At 48.0% G+C, this 18,185-nt stretch overlaps 1 protein-coding gene across 2 annotated transcripts in view; it reads left to right on the plus strand.

Moving 5' to 3' along the window:
* Window positions 1-5,501: 5,501 nt before the first annotated feature.
* Window positions 5,502-18,185, plus strand: part of CAPN15 (calpain 15) — a 94,637-nt gene continuing 81,953 nt past the window's right edge. For both annotated transcript variants that reach the window (XM_034784176.1, XM_034784177.1), the window contains exon 1: window positions 5,502-5,619. The gene's annotated coding sequence lies outside the window, so the exon portion shown is untranslated. The remainder of the gene's footprint in view (window positions 5,620-18,185) is intronic.

An 18,185-nucleotide genomic window follows, 5' to 3' on the forward strand; every position in this document is an offset into this window, starting at 1 on the left:
AAATTGCTGACTATTAACCCATTTTAATTGGTAACATTGCAGCTAAAGGGAAAGGCCGGGTTGGCTGCAAGTGACAATTTTCTAATTATTGTTCCCTGTGAAGTGCAGCAAATGCGAAGGTATTAAAATCAATAGAGGCTGTTGATCACTCTTCCTGAGAGACTGGAGTGAGCGATGGATTGTTTGTCCCGAAGAGACGTGCTTCCCACTGGTGCGAGGGAGCTGGAGATGAGCTGAGAGAACCCTCTGTATGGTTCTAAGTGGATGTGATATAATTGATCATCTAAGAGGAGCTTCTGATCCCAAGTGGGCTGAGCTCAGACACAGTGCGTCTGTTCTCTCTGTTTACATAAAGCTGGAATAAACAACTAGTTTTGCTTCCATTTCATAAATCCCCTAGGTGGAGCTGCCAGTGAGGTGGCTGGGTCTCCGTTGGGGACCACTGCCCCACCCCTTGTGCAGTCCTTCACATTCGTGCAGAATGGTACACCCTGGATCTACTTTCGCACCTCCTTTTCACCCTTGTAAATCACTGCCCATTGTGCAGGGCAGTGGCAAATCGGGCTGGTTGTCTCTGAAAAGTGCCAGCCGTTTACAAAGCGCTTTGCAGAAACAGGAAGGCACAGCCCCTGCGCCTAAGAGCTTCCAGTTGGAATTAGACAAATGCAGGGAGTGAAGATGGGAGCAAAGGAATGGGATGAATGGGTTACAGTTAATTTAAGGAAAAGGGCCTGATCCTGGCATGCTAAGGCAAATTTGTGCCGCAACATTAAATTTGGCTTAGCCAGCTGTCTGGGGGATTCACCTGGCATAGGAAATCTCGAGATTGCATGCAGTTCATGTGTTAGCTCCAGTAGCCCCCCGTCTGTAGCTAGGAGTGCTGCTGCACTTTGGCTGTCCTAGGTTACTGGAACAGCTCTTTGCAGCTGGTGCAATTTAGAGCAGTCCTGAGGCTGCTCTAAGCTGGTCCTTAGGACCAGAGAGTCAGAAAGGTCACTTACTGCCCACGTTGTGGCTGTCTCCGAGCTGCACCGGGGCAGTGTGGCTGGTGCGGAGCCCTACTGTGGAGCTGCATTATGTTGTGACTGTAACTTTTGCAATACTTGTTAAAACTCAGACTCCAGGGGACAAGAGCTGGGGGTAGAGAGCCCAGCAGTGGAGTCTGGCAGTGCAATGCCCTAGGTGAGGGATTGGGAAAGGAAGGTGGGCAAGAGGCTGAGAGGGGCAGGAACTCCCCATAGATCTGTATCAAAACAACTGAATAAAGCTGCAGGATCAGTTGCACCATCAGTGATCTCCTGCATCTGCTTAACCATCCCCATGGTTGAGGTTTCCCACATTTCTGACTCCTGTTTGGGTGGGTGCTGTCTCATGCAAGCTGTCTCATTTCTCTGCATTCTGTGCCATGGAAATAGAGTCAGTGAGGTATCCATACACCCAGGATCTGTTTCCTGGTGGAGCAGTAATTAGCTGTTCCTCCCTCTCCTAGTGTGCTGATGCTTTCCCTGACGCATGCAGTTTGGGGACTGTTCTGCTCTGTCTGGACTCAGCCTCCCAAACCACAGGCAGGTGGTAGGAAGGTAAGTGGCAGTGTCTCAGCCATTAAACCAATCTGGGGTGGAAAGAAAAAAACTAGCAGCTTAGCTCTCACTTAGTTTTTGGAGGCCAGTTATACTGATTTGTGTGTGTGAGAGAGAAGTCTAAATTCCATCCCCCTACGCAGAACACAAACATGCTCCACCTGACAGTGCCCCTCCTCCTAGCTGATGAGAATGGGACACGGCTCCATCAGTGCAGTTCCAAGCCCAAGGGGGGAGGGATAGCTCAGTGGTTTGAGCATTGGCCTGCTAAACCCTGGGTTGTGAGTTCAATCATTGAGGGGGCCACTTAGGGATCTGGGGCAAAATCAGTACTTGGGCCTGCTAGTGAAGGCAGGGGGCTGGACTTGATGACCTTTCAAGGTCCCTCCCAGTTCTAGGAGATAGGATATCTCCACTAATTTTATTTATAAGCCCCAGCCCCAGGGTGCATTCCACCGGCTAGGGTCTGTGTGCTGCCATGAGCTTGAGAGATCAGGCTGGACACGGGGCTGTGAATGCAGATTCTTCAAGGGGCCAACTGTTCTGCTAGGCACACAGGATCTTATACACAGAAATAGGGGGACTTAAATGAACCCAAACTATTCAGCCATCAGTAGCTTAGGGTCCCTCTGGCAGAGATTCCCATTAAAGGGGCCCATGTCAAGTCAAGTTTAGGGCCCAAATTTAGATGGGGACAAAGAAATAAATCAATCCCAGTCTCTGATAAAATCTGTCCTTATCTGCAAGGTTTCTATTTGCCTCTCTGAAAAACAACCTCAAAGGGGTGGGGATGGGGTAAGCAGGGAAGGCTTTGGGTGGACTTCTTGGGGATTTGACCCTTCAGTTAAATGTGGGGGCGGGGAGGATTTTCTTGGAGGGGTGGGGTGTTTTTTCTTTTATTTGGATTTTTATGCCTTGTGCTTGGTGGGGTGGGGCAGGACATAAGGAGCAGGAAGTGAAACTGACTATAAACTGAAATGTAACTGACTGGTTTAGTTTCACTGGCCAAGGGGGTGAAAGGGGGGTGAAAGTGTAAAAGGGAAACAAAGGGTGACCAGGCCATAACCAGAAAACGTGTCCCTTTCCCTGTAAGGCTCCACTATTTGCAAGCCTAAAGATAATGTTACCCCAAATAAGTGACAGTCCTTTTTTGTTTAACAAACATTGATTTCTCTCCTCCTTCTGAATCCAGCTGAATTAACAAAGCTGTTTTTGTTTGAACAATAACAATTTGTCTAATGTCGTATTGTGCCAAGTCATCTTACTTAGCGGATCAGCATCTGGGAATAATGATTTCCACTTTAATTTCTGTGACAAAATAAGAACAGCGACTCACTACCATTTTGGTAGGTCCTTCAAAAATACTGGCTATTTCTCTTCTTAATTTCTCTGCAATAAACTGGTTGAGTTATAGTATAAATAGAACAAGGGAAGGGGAAGCGATGTAGATATTTAGAATGAGGAGGATTTTCACATTTACGTTTCTCAGATTATAGGACACTTTCAAAAGTGAAAATTGAGGCCTAAATTGCTGGGAACTGTTTGTGTGTAATTTAATTGAACACAGTGACGTACCAAGTGGAGTCTGTAGTACATGACTTTGAAGGCAGTTGTCTTCACAGGTAAAGGTACAGCCCCTACATTCCCAGATGTAGCATTTTTGGGGGGATTTACCTATGATAATCTTGCTTGCATGCTGCGTATGGTTTCCATTGACAGTTCAGGCTGGTTCAGTGGTTAGAGCAGGGGAATGGATGCCAGCATTCTAATCTAAGGGCTAGCCTACACTGGCAATGTTAAAGCGCTGCCGCAGCAGCACTTTAACATGGCTTGTGTAGTTCTGGCAGACAGCTGAGAGGGAGCTCCCAGCTCTCTAAAAAACTCACCTCCATGAGGGGCGTAGCTATCAGCACTGGGAGCGCAGCTCCCAGCGCTGGTGCACCGTCTACATTGGCGCTTTACAGTCTGAATCTTGCATTGCTCAGGGGTGGTGGGTTTCACACCCCTGAGCGAGAAAGTTGCAGTGCTGTCAAGTGCCTGTGTAGACAAGCCCTAAGTGTAGCTACCTCATCTAAAATGCCTGTCATTGCAGTGTCAAAGGCTCCAACCCTTGTGCACTGACAATGCTTACAATTTTATCACAAGTCTCCATATTTGGTGTCTTCTTGAAGTGCTCCTGCAGCTCCTTGGTGCTTCTGGAGTCAGGTGACTGTGAAAATCTCAGCTATCATTTTAAAAAAAGGAAGTTTCTAGCCTTCACGGTTGTGGAGAAAAGCTTAAAAACATGACCCTTACAGGCTCAAAAGAGAGAAAGCAAATAAAAAGAATGCATATTTATTTCTAAAAAAAAGTCTTATGACTTTTTGAAGGGCCTGACTTGTGATGTTTGAATGCCTGGAGTTGACACGACTGAGCTCATTGCAAAAGTGGGGCCTAAATGCGGAGACTCTTGGATTCTGCTAAGAAATTGCTCTGGCATTGGGCAAGTTGCTTACCTTTTCCGTAAATAAAAATTGGATAACAACTTTCGGCTCCCTGGCAGGGGGTAGTCTGTAAAGTGCTTTGGAATCTGATTACAGATGCAGCAAAGCTGCAAAGTCTTATTATTTTGTATTGATTTTTTTTTAAGTATAAACCGCATGCAAAGCAGAGGCCCTTGCCTTGGGCCAGGATTGAATTCGGGCTCCTCCTGGCACTCCATTGTTTTTTCCTGACTCCAAACAGTCCAATGAATTGAGGAGAGAATTCCTACAGCTTCCTGTCTTAAACCGTAGTCCAGGTGCTGTGTTCCAGCCCAGAGGTAGCTGCATTTCAGCAGTGAATTAAGTGATTCCTCTAGGTATTGGGTGTGGGTTGTTTTGAAAGGCAGCATGGTCTACTGGTTATAATGGGACTTGGCGCTAGGACTCCTGAGTTCCATTGTTGGTTCTGACACTCAGTGTGCATTGGCTTTCTCCAGCTGTAGAATGGGGGTGAGGGATGACCAACTTTGTAAAGCCCTTGGAGCTCCGCAGGTGGAATGGGCTAGGCTAGTGCTGAGTGTCTGGGATTTCAGGTGCTGTAGAAGTGCAGGGTCACATCTGGCTCAGCATCTGTGATGCAGTCAGGGTGACCAGGCCATAACCGGGACACATGTCCCTTTCCCCCGGCACAGCTCTGCAGCCACCTTCTCTCCTTTCCTGCCTGTTCCCCACCCCAGGTATCCCCCTATCCCGGGCTCCCCTCTGTGCTGGGGGCTCCCCAGTGCAAGTCGCTCTGCTGCTGCACCTCAGCCCTGGTGTGTCGGGTAGGGGCAGTCAGAGCCCATTGGCTCCATTAGCCGGAGCCCCTAGGATCGGGGCGAGCCGGCTCCAGGGGCCGCGTGGGTGCTAAGCCGCCGGACTCTGCAGCGCCCACTGCCGGCGGTGGGCGGCGCTGCAGGCCGCTTGTGGCCAGCTGCGGGCGGCAGCAGCGCCAGGTGAGTGCACGGGGACGTGCCCAGCAACCTGGGCTAGGAAGTTGCATCCCAAGCGCAGAGCACCATGGGACTTGTAGTTCCCACCTTAGAGTCCCTCTGCCCTCCGGCCCCCATTCTCGGGCCTCATCCCCGGCGCCTCAGGCCAATGAATCGCCCCGGTCAGAAGGCCCCCCCTGGGTTCGGCGCTGTAGCCGCGGCCTCAACAAACCCACTGTCAGGGGTGGCAGTGTACCCGAACGGACTACAATTCCCACAATGCATCGCGTTCCTCAGCGGCTTCCGCTCCGGCTTCGCAAAGCCCCCTGGGGCATGTAGTCTCCCTGAGCGATTCACCGTGGCTCTTACGCTGTTTTCGCGACGTAGCCCCTTTGGTCCTCTATAGGTCGCTGCGCTGCGGAGTTGGCGTAAGACCGGGATTTTGGACTCCCGGGCAGGCTCTGCTTGAGCTTCTCATGGAAGGGAGAGGAAACAGTTTCCGAAGCAGCTGGGAGCCGTGAAGGGAGGGGGTCAAAGTTACTCTGCCCGGGGGAAAGTGAGGGGCCCGGGGGACGCGAACAGCAGCCCAGCCTCCTCTTGCCAAAGGTAAGTGCCACCCGCGGGGGAGGGGCGCAGGGGCCGGGAAGCCCCCCCCAATGGAGCCGGGCTGGGGGGACGACGAGGCACTAGGGAGTCCCCCCTCTTCAGGGAGCCGGGCGAGTTTGGAGGGTAGGCAAGGATGGGGGCAGGGAGTCCTCTCCCTAGGAGCTTTCTGCAGCTGGAAAAGGGGGATCCTTTCTGTAAAACCATTGGCTAAAAGGAGGGAGTGGTCAGCAAATGGGGGGCAGCCCCTCTACAGCCTATCGAGCTTTCTGAGCCCAGCCAAAAAGGGGGATCCCCAGCATTCCTACCCAGGTAGGAATAACTAGGAGAGAAGAGTGGAGCTGTATCTTGCTCTGAGCCTATCTAGGAGTGTTTCCCCCCCCCCCCCATGTCTAACTGGGAATGGAGAGGGAGGGGGGAAGGGGGGGGGGGGCGGAGAGGTTTGTCTTGTCCTATCCTGGCTGGGAATAGGTCCAGTAGGTGTAGGGGGCATTGGTATAGCTGGGGTGTCAGGTTGGATCATTACAGACAGGGCAATGGAGAGTCTCTCCTCTTGTTGAAATAAGGTAAAAGCTAAATGAACTGGGAGAGAGGAGGTTTCAGGATGAGTGAGATGTTTGCTGCTTGAAACCCGCTGACTCTCTTAATCGCCCTCTCAGAAGCATTTTAAAGCCCTCTGGAAGGTTGGGACTGAAAATCTTGGCTTTTTTTGGCTGTTTTTAATTCACACTCAATTGATGATGCCTTGTCGGCCCCCGTGCTTTTTGTGCTTTTTATTCCTCACGGTATTTTGCTGTGGTTTGTTCCGCCTCTTGTAAATAACAACCACTCCCTTACCTGCCCAACCTCACTTTTCACTGCTCAGGGACCTGGCCCAAATGTGCTGTCTAGCAAGGGGAGTGCTCTTTATAACAAACCACAAGGTAGGCAGAGCCACTGGGCTCTCTTCTACTAACACCTGGTCACCTCGCATGAAGAGGAATTTTTAGCTGGATTGGCAAAGTAGATCTATTCTGAAAGCTGGACTGCCTCAGATCAGTGGGAACAGCTTCTTAATAGCCAGGATAAAATATGGATAAGAAAACCTGGATGCAGTCCCATATAGGAATATAGTCCAGTAAATATGGGATCAACAGGCAGCACTGCTGAGGTTGTAATTATTGTTGTATAATAGTGCATATGATGAGCCTAAAATTATGCCTATCCCCTTAATATCTCTGACTTTATTTAAAATTGGAGCCAGATTGCTTAAAAAAAAATGCCATGGAACCTTAGTGAATCCCTCCCACTATAATGAATTTATTTATTAATGCTTTGTACTTCTGCGGTGCATTCCAGTCCCCGAATGCTTCACAAACAGGGACAAATTTAGCCTCCCAATCTCACTGAGAGTTGGGGAAGTATTGTTCACGTCAGGTTATATCAAGGAAATGGAAACACAGTGTAGTAAATGACTGCCTGGTGGTTGAACAGTGAATCAGTGGCAGAGCTAGGAAAAGAACCCAGAAATCTTGCCTCCCACTTGTGTGATCTAACCGCTAGAACAGGACTCCTGTCACTATCTGAAGCAGGGTCATGTGTTCAAGTGTTTAGGTGCTATTGCCTGTTTATTGTATCCACCTGTTGTCACCTGTCTCACACTGTAAGCTCTTCAGGGACCTAGATCTGTCTGTGACCCCTCGGTGTTACTGCACTACAAATAAGACTTAAATACATCACTGTAAGTCTGATACAGGGCATTTAATGGGCTCTTTCCTCTAACCAAAGCCTCTGTTATTTAAATAACTTTCATATGCCCTTCTTGCATTCAGACAATTGAATTTTACGTCTCCTCCACCTTGCTAAGCCTGAAAGCAAATTCCATGGAATGGTTGTCCTGTGTACTAGCTGGTAGACAAGATTACACACATGCGTGTTTAAAAATGCCTTTTTTTTTTTTTTTTTTTTTCATTTCTACAACAGGAGAATACATTTGTGCTTGATATCCTGTAGGCTTTTCTCCACGATATGCACTAATGCCTGTGAATAGCCAAACATAATGAATGGTTTTCCTTAATGTACCTACTGCACATGCACAGAGATGTTATCCACTGATGGTGGGAGATAGTAATGGTTTGTTCAGGAGTTACCAGAGGCCCTGCTATTAATGTCCTAAGACTTAAGGCTAGGTTGGGCAAAGTGTAGACCACAGCTGCCTTTTAATACAGACAGGGTGGCCCCAAGAGTCTTACGCATCCTAGAATGCAATGCTACTTATTAATCTGAGTGACCAGATCACAGTGTAGCAGTGCATGTTGGGACCTGTAGTTCCTAGGGGTTGCCTGTTGTGTTAAAGGCAAATCTGGTTGCCATCTGTTCAATGTATGCATTAGGTGTGGCGTTTTGTAAATGGTAACAGAAATCTATAAGGCCAGGAAATCATTCCCCTTTCATCTTGAGACATGCTGGGGACCAGCTGCACTGAGCCTGCTGGATGACTTCCTTTGCTGCTGCATTGTGGGACCCACTGGCACGATAAACAGCAGTAATCAATTAGTTCATGTCTGAGCGTGATCCCGCATCGTTCAAGCCAATGGGAGTTTTCCCATTGACTGGCATGGGACCACAATCGAGTCCAGTTTGCGATGTTAAAGGATCAAGAGTCTAGTAGTGTATTGGGCAAAGTGACTTGCATCACCCAACTTCATTTGGGATGTAAACGTTACCCTGTATTGAACTGATACTTGAAATCCCTGAGTACATATGAGATCCTAATGACCCTTATGAGTAAAAGTCTCATATGCTTCACTCAACCTCTGTCAGAACCTCAATCTCTTGCCTTTCGGGACACAAGGGATGGCCCACCGTCCCCCACCACTCCCCAGATGTTTGGGGGCTGAGAGGCCTTTGATTGCAGTGGTAGGTTTTATGTATTTGTATGTGTGTTCGGGGGTGTCAATTCATTGGGGTGGGAAGAGCAGTCTTCCCTGTTCTGATGACTTATTGTGCAGTTAGGGAGGGAGCCCAGGACGTGCCAGGCGCGTGTTATCTTTGTAAATCCGAATAAATATTAAGCCCTGGAAAAGTTTGAAGTACCACTAAAAGGGTCTGGCATCCTGCTAAAGCTTGGGGCTGGCCCTGTGTTACTGAGGTGCTGGACTGACCCATGTAGGCAGCCAGGTATCCCTGCCACACAGACAGGCATGAGTGATGGTACGTGCTGGATCGTGTGCGCACTGGGGCATCCTGAGGACACCATTTATCTTTGCTCTGAATTCTTCCTACTTTGGGAGTTTAAGCCCAGCCCTCGGCATTACCTCAGCACTGTTTGTCCTTGTGGCAGGCTGGAGTATGTATGGTATAATCGGCTTTGTCATATGGAAAAGACTTCACTGGGTTTTGTCAAGAGGGCTTTGAGCAAGTTTGCTGGGTTGCTCCTCTGTGGGTCTGTTGATATGAGACTGTTGAAATCATTGGGGAGGGATATCCTGGTAGGAGTTGCCAGTGCCTCTCCCCTGAGTTATTGGCACCTACAAGCACAAGCCATATTCATATCCTAGAGAGAGATCAGGCCAGATCTGTAGCTGCTGCAAATTGGCATAGATCCACTGAAGTCAGTAGAGCGATGCTAACTCTCACTCGCTAAGGATCTGGCCTCTCGCTTTTGGGGCATGTGGTTATTTTAAGTTAGGCTAGAACAAAATTAATAGACATTTTTCCTCTCTTCCTTTCCATCTAAACCCTGATCCCTTCTCTGCTTAGTCCCGTGTCCCGTCATGAACTTTTGCCGTGCATGGGGGGAGATGGGACCATTCTGAATTGCTAGCATCAGGGCCCAGTATCACTTGGGGAGGAGAGGGAAAGGAAGGGAGTTCAGGACGTTGATTGCTCTAAGCTAGTAGCGTTGGGCGGTAGCAGTAGCTAATATCTGGTTGATGGAACTAGGGGCACCGTAGCTCTGACAAGGACGCGTGAACATGGCCCAGCTTTGAGAATCCCCCTGGACAAAGCAGATCCTGCTTGTAATGTAGTTCAGGCAGATGAGTAAAGATGTCCTCCTTGGCTTTCTTTCACTAATCCTCCTCCTTCCCCTTGCCATCCCAAATGTAGTTCCATGGGATGTACCTCTGTGAGGCTGGAGTGTATTGTATATGGCTATCGGGTTATACTATATATGTGAGCTTTTATCTTTGCCTTGGACTAGAAGGGGTGGGGTGGAGTGGAACAGGCTACCAGTACATTGAGTCCTGGGTAATCTGGAATCCCATTGCTTGTCTAGTGTTTGGTGATCACTGTTGAGGAAGCAAAGACAGAGATAGGGGCCTGTGCATAACTCTTGCCTCCCCCAACCTCTCCCATGTATTAGAGGCTCTTGCTTTAGTGGAGGGGAAATGCCACAGTGGCTCCCTAAAGCCGCTTGTTGTTCCTGAGTTAAAGGATGGTGAGAGTGGGGTGTGTGTATTTCCTCACTCTCAGGGGAAGAGCAGCTGCCTTCTTTTTGGGTTGGAGGAGGGGGAGTGCACCGGGAGGGGAATTGAATCCAATCCAGAGAAGAGGGTCACCAGCAGCAAGAGGGATTTTCCCCCTGCCTTTACATCGCAGAGGATTGCTGTCCTGTCAATGGAGCTGATGTTTGACAGCCCAGATAATGCTTTTATATTGATGTAATTAGCAGGACCTGGGGTTTCTTGTTTGTCTCAGGGGCACTGTGCTTTTCACTCTAAATCTCCTAAATACAACAGTAGGACTGGAGAGCTGCTCCCGTGGGACAGGAGCGTGTCTGCGACCTTTCCAGCGCCCTTCGGGCTTTCGGAGGGTCAAGTCCATCGCCACTGAGACTTCCTGGCGGGTTTCTTATTGCCATGCATCCTGGGCCTTTGGGAGGAGAACAGCATCTTGCTTCTTTTGGGACTGGCAGGCTGTTTTTGAAAAGCTTGAGATGATCACGTTTCACCTCTGAAATCTCAAGCTGAACGTTGGATCTTTCTACCTACATTTCAAAGTAACGATGATCAGGCCTGTGTATGCTCATTTCCATCCAAATGGATCCTGCAGCACTTATGCTGATGTCGTGTGGCTGAGACGTGTATATGTCAAGATAAAAATTGCTTTGCTCACCATTGAAATGCAGGTGATTCTGGGACAACATGTAACACCTGGTTAATGGTGCGTAGCAAAACTGCATGAGCCTTTGGATGGGATGTGAGGAATACTGTATCCATGTGAAAATTCAGGCAGGCCAAATTGAATGGTCCAGGCTGGAATTGTGCCAGGACGCTGGGACTAATGGTTCTCTTCTTAAAAAACTGCTGTGGAATCAGCAAAGACCACAAATAGCCAGGACCTTTGTTTTTACTGCCTTTGTGAAAGAGCACCCCCTAACATCTGCCAGCAACATAACTGACTGGAAGGGAAGAGCGCCACCTACTGAAACCCAACCACCACTTCCTGCAATACCTAGACATCTTGCATCTAAGTATCAGCCCAGCCCAGTCCTGCTTAGCCTACTGAGAGCTGACAAGATCATAGCAGGCCTCACCACTTTGTTTTCAGCCACACTGTTCTGCTGAAAATCTGTCCATCCTATAAAATAAGGATTTACATGGAAGCTAAATCATTAAATGCTCTGCCAGGTGACATATTAACTAGCTTGTGTTTGTGCAGCGCTGTTAAGATGTAAAGTCCTATTATTCAACTTGAGGCAATTGGTTTCCTTGTGGTGGCAGGCAAGACCGTTGCGCTGTGCTGTGCACTTCTCTCCCTGTCAGCTCTGTTTTCCCAAATGGCTGGAGGATTGAAATGGACAAGGATCTTGCTCTCAAATTCTTGTCCATATCAGTCGGCCGCCTGCTTGTAAGATCAGAGTGGACAGACAGAGTAGCGAGACTGACATACCCATGTGCGACCCTCTGCGCCCAAGCACAGTTAGGAGGTGCGAATGTGGACACATGCTTCCAAAAGTGATGTGGAGCCCTCTATCCCGATACCGTCACTTATGCTGTATATTATCATCTGGCATCAATCTGAAAATGTCTCATTAACTCTGATGAGTTAGTGACCATCTTCATGAGGAACAGAAATAAATAGTTTTGGAGCTTGAGTTGGAATGGCTTGAATAGCTGGCTGTCTTATAAAAGATACACTCTAGGTCAGCCAGAAGATACTGGGATTGCTTCAAGAATCACTGAATGAGATTCTATGGCCTGTGCAAGAGATCAGGCTAAGATTCATAGGTTTTAGGACTGGAAGGGACCTCGAGCGGTCATAGAGTCCAGTCCCCTGCCCTCATGTTCGCAATGGTCCCTTCCAGCCTTAATCTATGAACTTGTACTGGGCCTCAGAGTCTGGAGGAGTTTCTTGCCTGCTCAGCATCACTTTTAGCATATCTCGTAGACTGCTGGTTAGATGCTATTAGCAGTACCTACATCCAGGCTTGAATTCATGCAGTGGGTCCGATTCTTCATTGCCTTGGCATCTGGCATCCCACATTGTGCCTGTGCAAAGTATCTGCAAAACACTACAAAATAAAATTCTCTGCCTGCGCTGATGGCTGCCCACTTTGCACAGGTGTAACTGACAGCACAAGGTTGAAGGCAGGTGCAGAAACATGCCTGTAATTTTAAAGATAAACTGTTGGAAAGTTTTGAGAGTTTTTTTTTAACTCCCCTCCCCTCACCCCCTTGTACAATTCACAAAGTATATACATAAAAGTGTGTAGCCTTGTGGTTTTAACTCTTATTCACTCCACAGACCCTGAGCTGCAGCTGTTCTAGTGTCTCTGTGGGTCACTGTGGCCACTCTGAAATGTAGATTAAAAGAGTCAAACAATTACAAACAGGGGTTCTTCGCAACTTTGTCACAGGGGCTATAATTTCTCATATGGTGTCTCAGCCCAAAGGAGACTGGGAGTGGGGCTGGGAGAAGATGGTGGGTTTTATTAAAATCAGTTGAGCTGGTTTAGAGATTTGAGAACATGAGGGAAATGCATCTTTTTTTTTTAAATAGCTGTTTTTTGCAGTAGGATAACAAAAATTAACCTTTAAACGTCAAAGCTTACAAGGTCTTAGTGCTCACAGGGGACAAGTGCATTTAACCTATTCAGAGGAATCTTTATTCATACATTTCTAGTAGATGCAATTGCTAATGACACACTGGCCATGCAGAATAATTGTCTATTACTGTATTTGAACATGCAGGCAGTGGGACCATCCAGAGAGCCGGGTGGGCACATGCAGATCCCTCTGGAGATCCTGCCCCTGTTGCTGATTGCAGGAAGCTGCCCAGAGTCCATATTGTTAGGATCCTGCTGAGTTTTCTAGGTGTCAAAGAGCCCTCACTGAGCGAGTGGCAGCAGAAATGGTAACAGAACAATGAGGCGACAGCCCATTCTGAACGGAGAGAAAAGTCTCTGTGTAACCCCTAACCACAACAGATAAGCTCCTGTCTCCAGGCAGGTTCAAACGCTGATGCTGTAAGAAGCCCCAAAGCCTTCTGGGAGTTGTAGTTCTGAAGAATCCACAAGCATGGTAAGTGACTTAAAAATAAGGAGTGTATTATAGGCATTGGTGAGGTGCTCATCAGCGAGGTATCTCGACAACGGTTTATTCATATATTCATTTTCCCTCCATTCACAGATCCTACACCACTGTCAGTTGGTGCCGATCCTAGCAGACTGTAGCCGTCATTTAAGTAGCAGGCCAGATCCTCAGCTGGTGCATCTGGCATGCATTGATTACAGTGGCACTTTGCTGGCTTACACCAGCTGAGGATCTGGCCTATAGATTGGAAACCAAGGCCCAAGCCACTGGTTCACAATCCTTTTCTATTCTTATCATGGAGGGCAGAAGGGGTTCTGTCCTTTCTCTCCTCCTCCTCCTCCGCATCCCTTTTCCTCAATACAGTCCGCACCACCTCCCCTTTTCTCTGTCTGTTTTCTGGCTTTCTCCCTTCATTCTTTGGTAATTCTCCCTCCTTGTATCAGAAGGCTCTGTGCTGCTGGGGCTTGGTTGCATGTGCTCTTGTGACCAAAGTGGTGCTGCAACAGTGGAGGAGAGAACCTTGGCCCAGAGGGATGATGACCTGAGATTTGCAGCCTTATAAACTGGAGCTGCCTAGGCAGTTGGCTGTGTCAGAGGCCGTCTCCAGAACCGGGAGGGCAGGCAAGTGGTTTTAAGGAGCCCCATGCTACTTTGCCTGGAGTCACTAGCATATGTGATATTTCCAGCTTGGGGAGCAGGGCCCATCAGTGGGACAGAGATGAGAAGCGGCAGGGGAAGATGGATCCAGGGTAGTGCAGGTCTTAATGCTCCTTTTCTCTGCCCAAGGAGTGGAGATGGGTGTGTTTGGGCTGGACTTGTGCCTTCAGGGTTGGCTTGGCTGCTCTTTCTCTGGAGGACTTTTCTTGGCCAGCCTCACATCCCAGTGACCTAGGAACATGGCTAAGTTGGGCTTATCCTGATCTTCCCTTGCAAGGATCCCATTGTGACGGGTTCGGGCATAGAGACCCCCTTGAGACTGTCAACTGATGTGCTGAAACTACCTCTGAGCCCGTTTTCCCTGCCAGCTTGTGACTCCAGAACCCTGCCTTGTTGAGCCAGACACACTACTCTGTTGCAACACAGACCCAGGGTCTGAACCATGCCCCCAAAGCTGCAGACTTTAACCAAAACTGCTCAGCAGGTTTCCTATCTCCAGCACCCAGACACCCAGCTCCCAATGGGATCCAAACCCCAAATAAATGTTTTACTCTGTATAAAGCTTATACAGGATAAATTCATAAATTGTCCGCCCTCTATAACACTGATAGAGAGATATGCACAGCTGTTTGTTCCCCCGGGTATTAATTACTTACTCTGGGTTTAATAATAAACCAAAGTGATTTTATTAAGTATAAAAAGTAGGATTTAAGTGGTTTCAAGTAATAACAGACAGAACAAAGCAAGTTACCAAGCAAAATAAAACAAAACACGCAAGTCTAAGTGTAAAACATTTAAGAAACTGAGTACAGGTAAATCTCACCCTCAGAGATGTTCCAATAAGCTTCTTTCACAGACTAGACTCCTTCTTAATCTGGGCCCAATCCTTTCCCCTGGTACAGTTCTTGTTAGTTCCAGCTCAGGTGGTAACTAGGGGATTTCTCATGACTGCAGCCCCCTTTATTCTCTTCCACACCCTTTTATATCTTTGGCACAAGGTGGGAATTTTTTCTCTCTCTCTGGATTCCCCCCCCCCTTCTAAATGGAAAAGCACCAGGTTTAAGATGGATTCCAGTACCAGGTGACATGATCACATGTCACTGTAAGACCTCATTCTCCATTCTTTCACAGCTGGCCTGCAGGTACCCAGGAAGATTTGCGAGTAAACAGAGCCATTCACAACCAGTTGTCCTAGTTAATGGGAGCGATCAAGATTCCAAGCCACCATTAATGGCCCACACTTTGCATAGTTACAATAGGACTTCAGAATAATACTTCATATTTCTAGCTTCAGATACAAGAATGATACATTCATACAAATAAGATGAACACACTCGGTAGAGGCCTTTTGCATAAAGCATATTCCAGTTACATTATATTTACACGCATAAGCATATTTCCATAAACATATGGAGTGCAACATCCCCTGCTCCTTTTCTCAGCCCAAGGAGTGGAGGTGGGTGTGTTTGGGCTGGACTTGCGCCTTCAGCATTGGCTTGGCTGCTCTTTCTCTAGAGGACTTCTTTCTTGGCCAGCCTCACATCCCGGTGACCTTGGAACATGGCTAAGTTGGACTTATCCTGATCTTCCCTTGCAAGGATCCCATGCCTTCAGGCCCTGTGTTGGGGGCAGACCATTTTCAGGGCCTGGAAGCTTCACCTTGGATGCTGTCAGCTTGTCAAAGAGGGGAAGCCTCCAAGATACCCAGAGCTTTGTAGCTAAGAACCAGGCCCTTGAACTGTCTCTGGAATCAAATGGGGAGCTGTCAGACTGCAAGGGGTACCTGTGTGAGATGCTTTCACCAAGTCAGCCCGCTGTATGGACTGGGTGGAGTCTTCCTGTGGCCTTGGCATCCAGCCTCATGTGAAGAGTTGGGGTGATTCAGCCTGGGTCACTGAGGCCAGCTTTGGGGTATAATCTTCTGGCCATTTACGGGCATCTGTCACTACAGCTGTCTGAGGAGCAGTGATGGCTGTGCACTGCCTTCACAAGAGGTGGGCAGGTGCCCTTGAAGGATGAGGTCAGCCCCCCCACTTGTTGCCTCTGGGTCAATGACTTGGCTAGTTCCTGTCAGACCCCCTTCTAGTCTACTGCTTGCACCCCGTGCCAGTGTGCCCCTTGGGCCACTGCCCAGACCCAGCAGTGTGGTCTCCTTGCAACGCATGCAGCAGCCTCTGTGATCACTTTCTGTATGGTGTGAGTTGCAAACTCAACTCTTGTGTTGTGACTCCCATGCCTTATTGTCGTACAACTCGTTTTCCAGAGTGAAACTCTTCTGCCTGTCACTGGGTGTAGCGGCCACTACCTGTGAGAAAGAGAGAGAGAGAGGGCTGAGAAGGAGCAGTGATGCAGCGTGACTGCATGTCTAACCAAGCACCTGAGTGTGACATCTGCAGCAGGTGATATCTGAGCTGCTCTCATTAAAGGCACTCTGAGAATCTAGGGAGTTGGTCTTGAAGTAATTGTGGATTCCTTCCCCACCCACTTCATAGGGGTCAGCTGCTGGTCACCTCTGTATTGTGCGTTCTCTTGGAGGGAGACCCTAGCTTTAGCGAGTACGATGCCATTGCTCATGCTCTGGTCTGGATAGCCACGCCCGCTCCCTGAAAGCCTCCATGTTATTTTGAAGTCTTGCCTTTTAGGAAGTCATCTGTTCCCCATATGACTGTTTTCTTTGTTCATTGCTGCTGTGCTGGTTAAATGCTGCTAAGGCTTTGTCTAAACACATCAGTTATACTGGTGTTGTTAAAGTGGCATAACTCCTGAAGGGTGGATACAGTTACATTCCCTGTATAGCTCTTCCCATTTGGGAAGGGGAATAAACTGCATTAGTATACAGCCGCTTTCTACTGATATAACTGCATCCACACCAGGGATTGTATCTGTATAACTATTTCATTAAGAAGTCACTCCGAACTGAAATAGTTACACCAATATAAAATCTGTGTACTGGTCTACAGTGGTGTAGACCAGACTCTTTGTACTTTTATAGAGAGGGGGCTGGTGTGTGGGGGGGTGTGCAGATATTTGAGCAGTTCTCAGTTATTCCAATATCTTTCTTTTTTTTGGTTTGTTTCTAATGCAAATGCCAAATAACAACCTACTGCCTGTAACGCTCATCCGACCTCTGCACCTGCTTGAGGCCAGTTCCGAAACACCAGCCCTCCAAAACTTAGAACAGTGAATTGGAAATTAGGACACAGTAAACGACTAGTTCAGGGAAACTCCAAACCCTGTAACCTGGAGGAAAGGTTCTTGGTAACTTTAGCTGGCTAACTTAACTTCTGTAAGTTTTTCATTCCCTGTGTCATGAAAGGAGGCTTGATAAAGCACAGCAAGGGCTTAAGAGCGGCTCTGTAGAGGGCAGGGATGCAGTATGGATGCTGTGCATAGCCCTCGCCTCTCACGTTGCAGGATACGTTCTGTAGGTGAGGTATTGTACATAGCTACCATAGGATTTTCTATAGAACCCATCACTCTGGCATCCAAATGTTCCCCAGATGAACTAGAACTAGATCTAGGTCTGCATTGCCTAAGGGATAGTGCCAGAGGGTGGGATGCCTACTTCTTCCTGCTCCGAGATCTGGCTCTTCCAGTCCCTGCCTGATGCATCCTCCCTCTGGTAACTGTGAAACTCCACATCTTATAGCAGCTCTTGGCCATGTCCTGTGTTGACAGGCCAGCCCTTCTTCCACGTATCTTTGTGGCTTAGCTGGCATGCAATTAACATACACTCCCTGTATCCTGTGGAATATCTTGAGCTTTGTACAGTGCCATGGAGTGCAATGTGCTTTAAAACCTTCACTGAAATACAAACCATACCTGGGATCACTCTACCCACCATGGGGAGGCCTATTAGAGGAGGGGTGGGGAAATAGATGATGCTGTATAAAATGTAGCTAAGATCTGCTCATCTCATTGATGGGGGGTGATCCTCGACTCGGGAATTCACTTCCCCCACTGATCTAACACAGCCAGCCTTTCATGACTGTTAGGGCACAGAGAGAGGCTTGGTTCTTTATTCTTTATTTATTCTTTATTCTGTTTCTTTCGCATAGTTTTCTGGTGAGTTTTTAGTTGACTTCGTTCATGGTTATTTCCAACGTCATGGCATTAAACGACCGTAAGAGCAGTCGGTTCAGAGGGGGCGCATAGTTTGTAAATGGCAATAAATACAGACGATCTCTCTTCATTTTAGCGTCACTTTCATCTGGCTTTGCCTCGTTATTGCTCTAGTTGCTCGCCTGTTGGTGCTGCTGTACAGAAAGATGGCGTCAGAAGCAGACATCGCACTGAATCACGGAGATCCCATAAAGCGGATGGAGTTAGGAGACAGTGCCTCGTTCTTACTCATGTTTATCTCTAGCTGTGAATGTCCAATAACAACAATCCTAC

This window comes from Trachemys scripta, chromosome 10, assembly GCF_013100865.1.
Source record: "Trachemys scripta elegans isolate TJP31775 chromosome 10, CAS_Tse_1.0, whole genome shotgun sequence".
In the NCBI taxonomy this organism is placed as follows: domain Eukaryota; kingdom Metazoa; phylum Chordata; order Testudines; family Emydidae; genus Trachemys; species Trachemys scripta.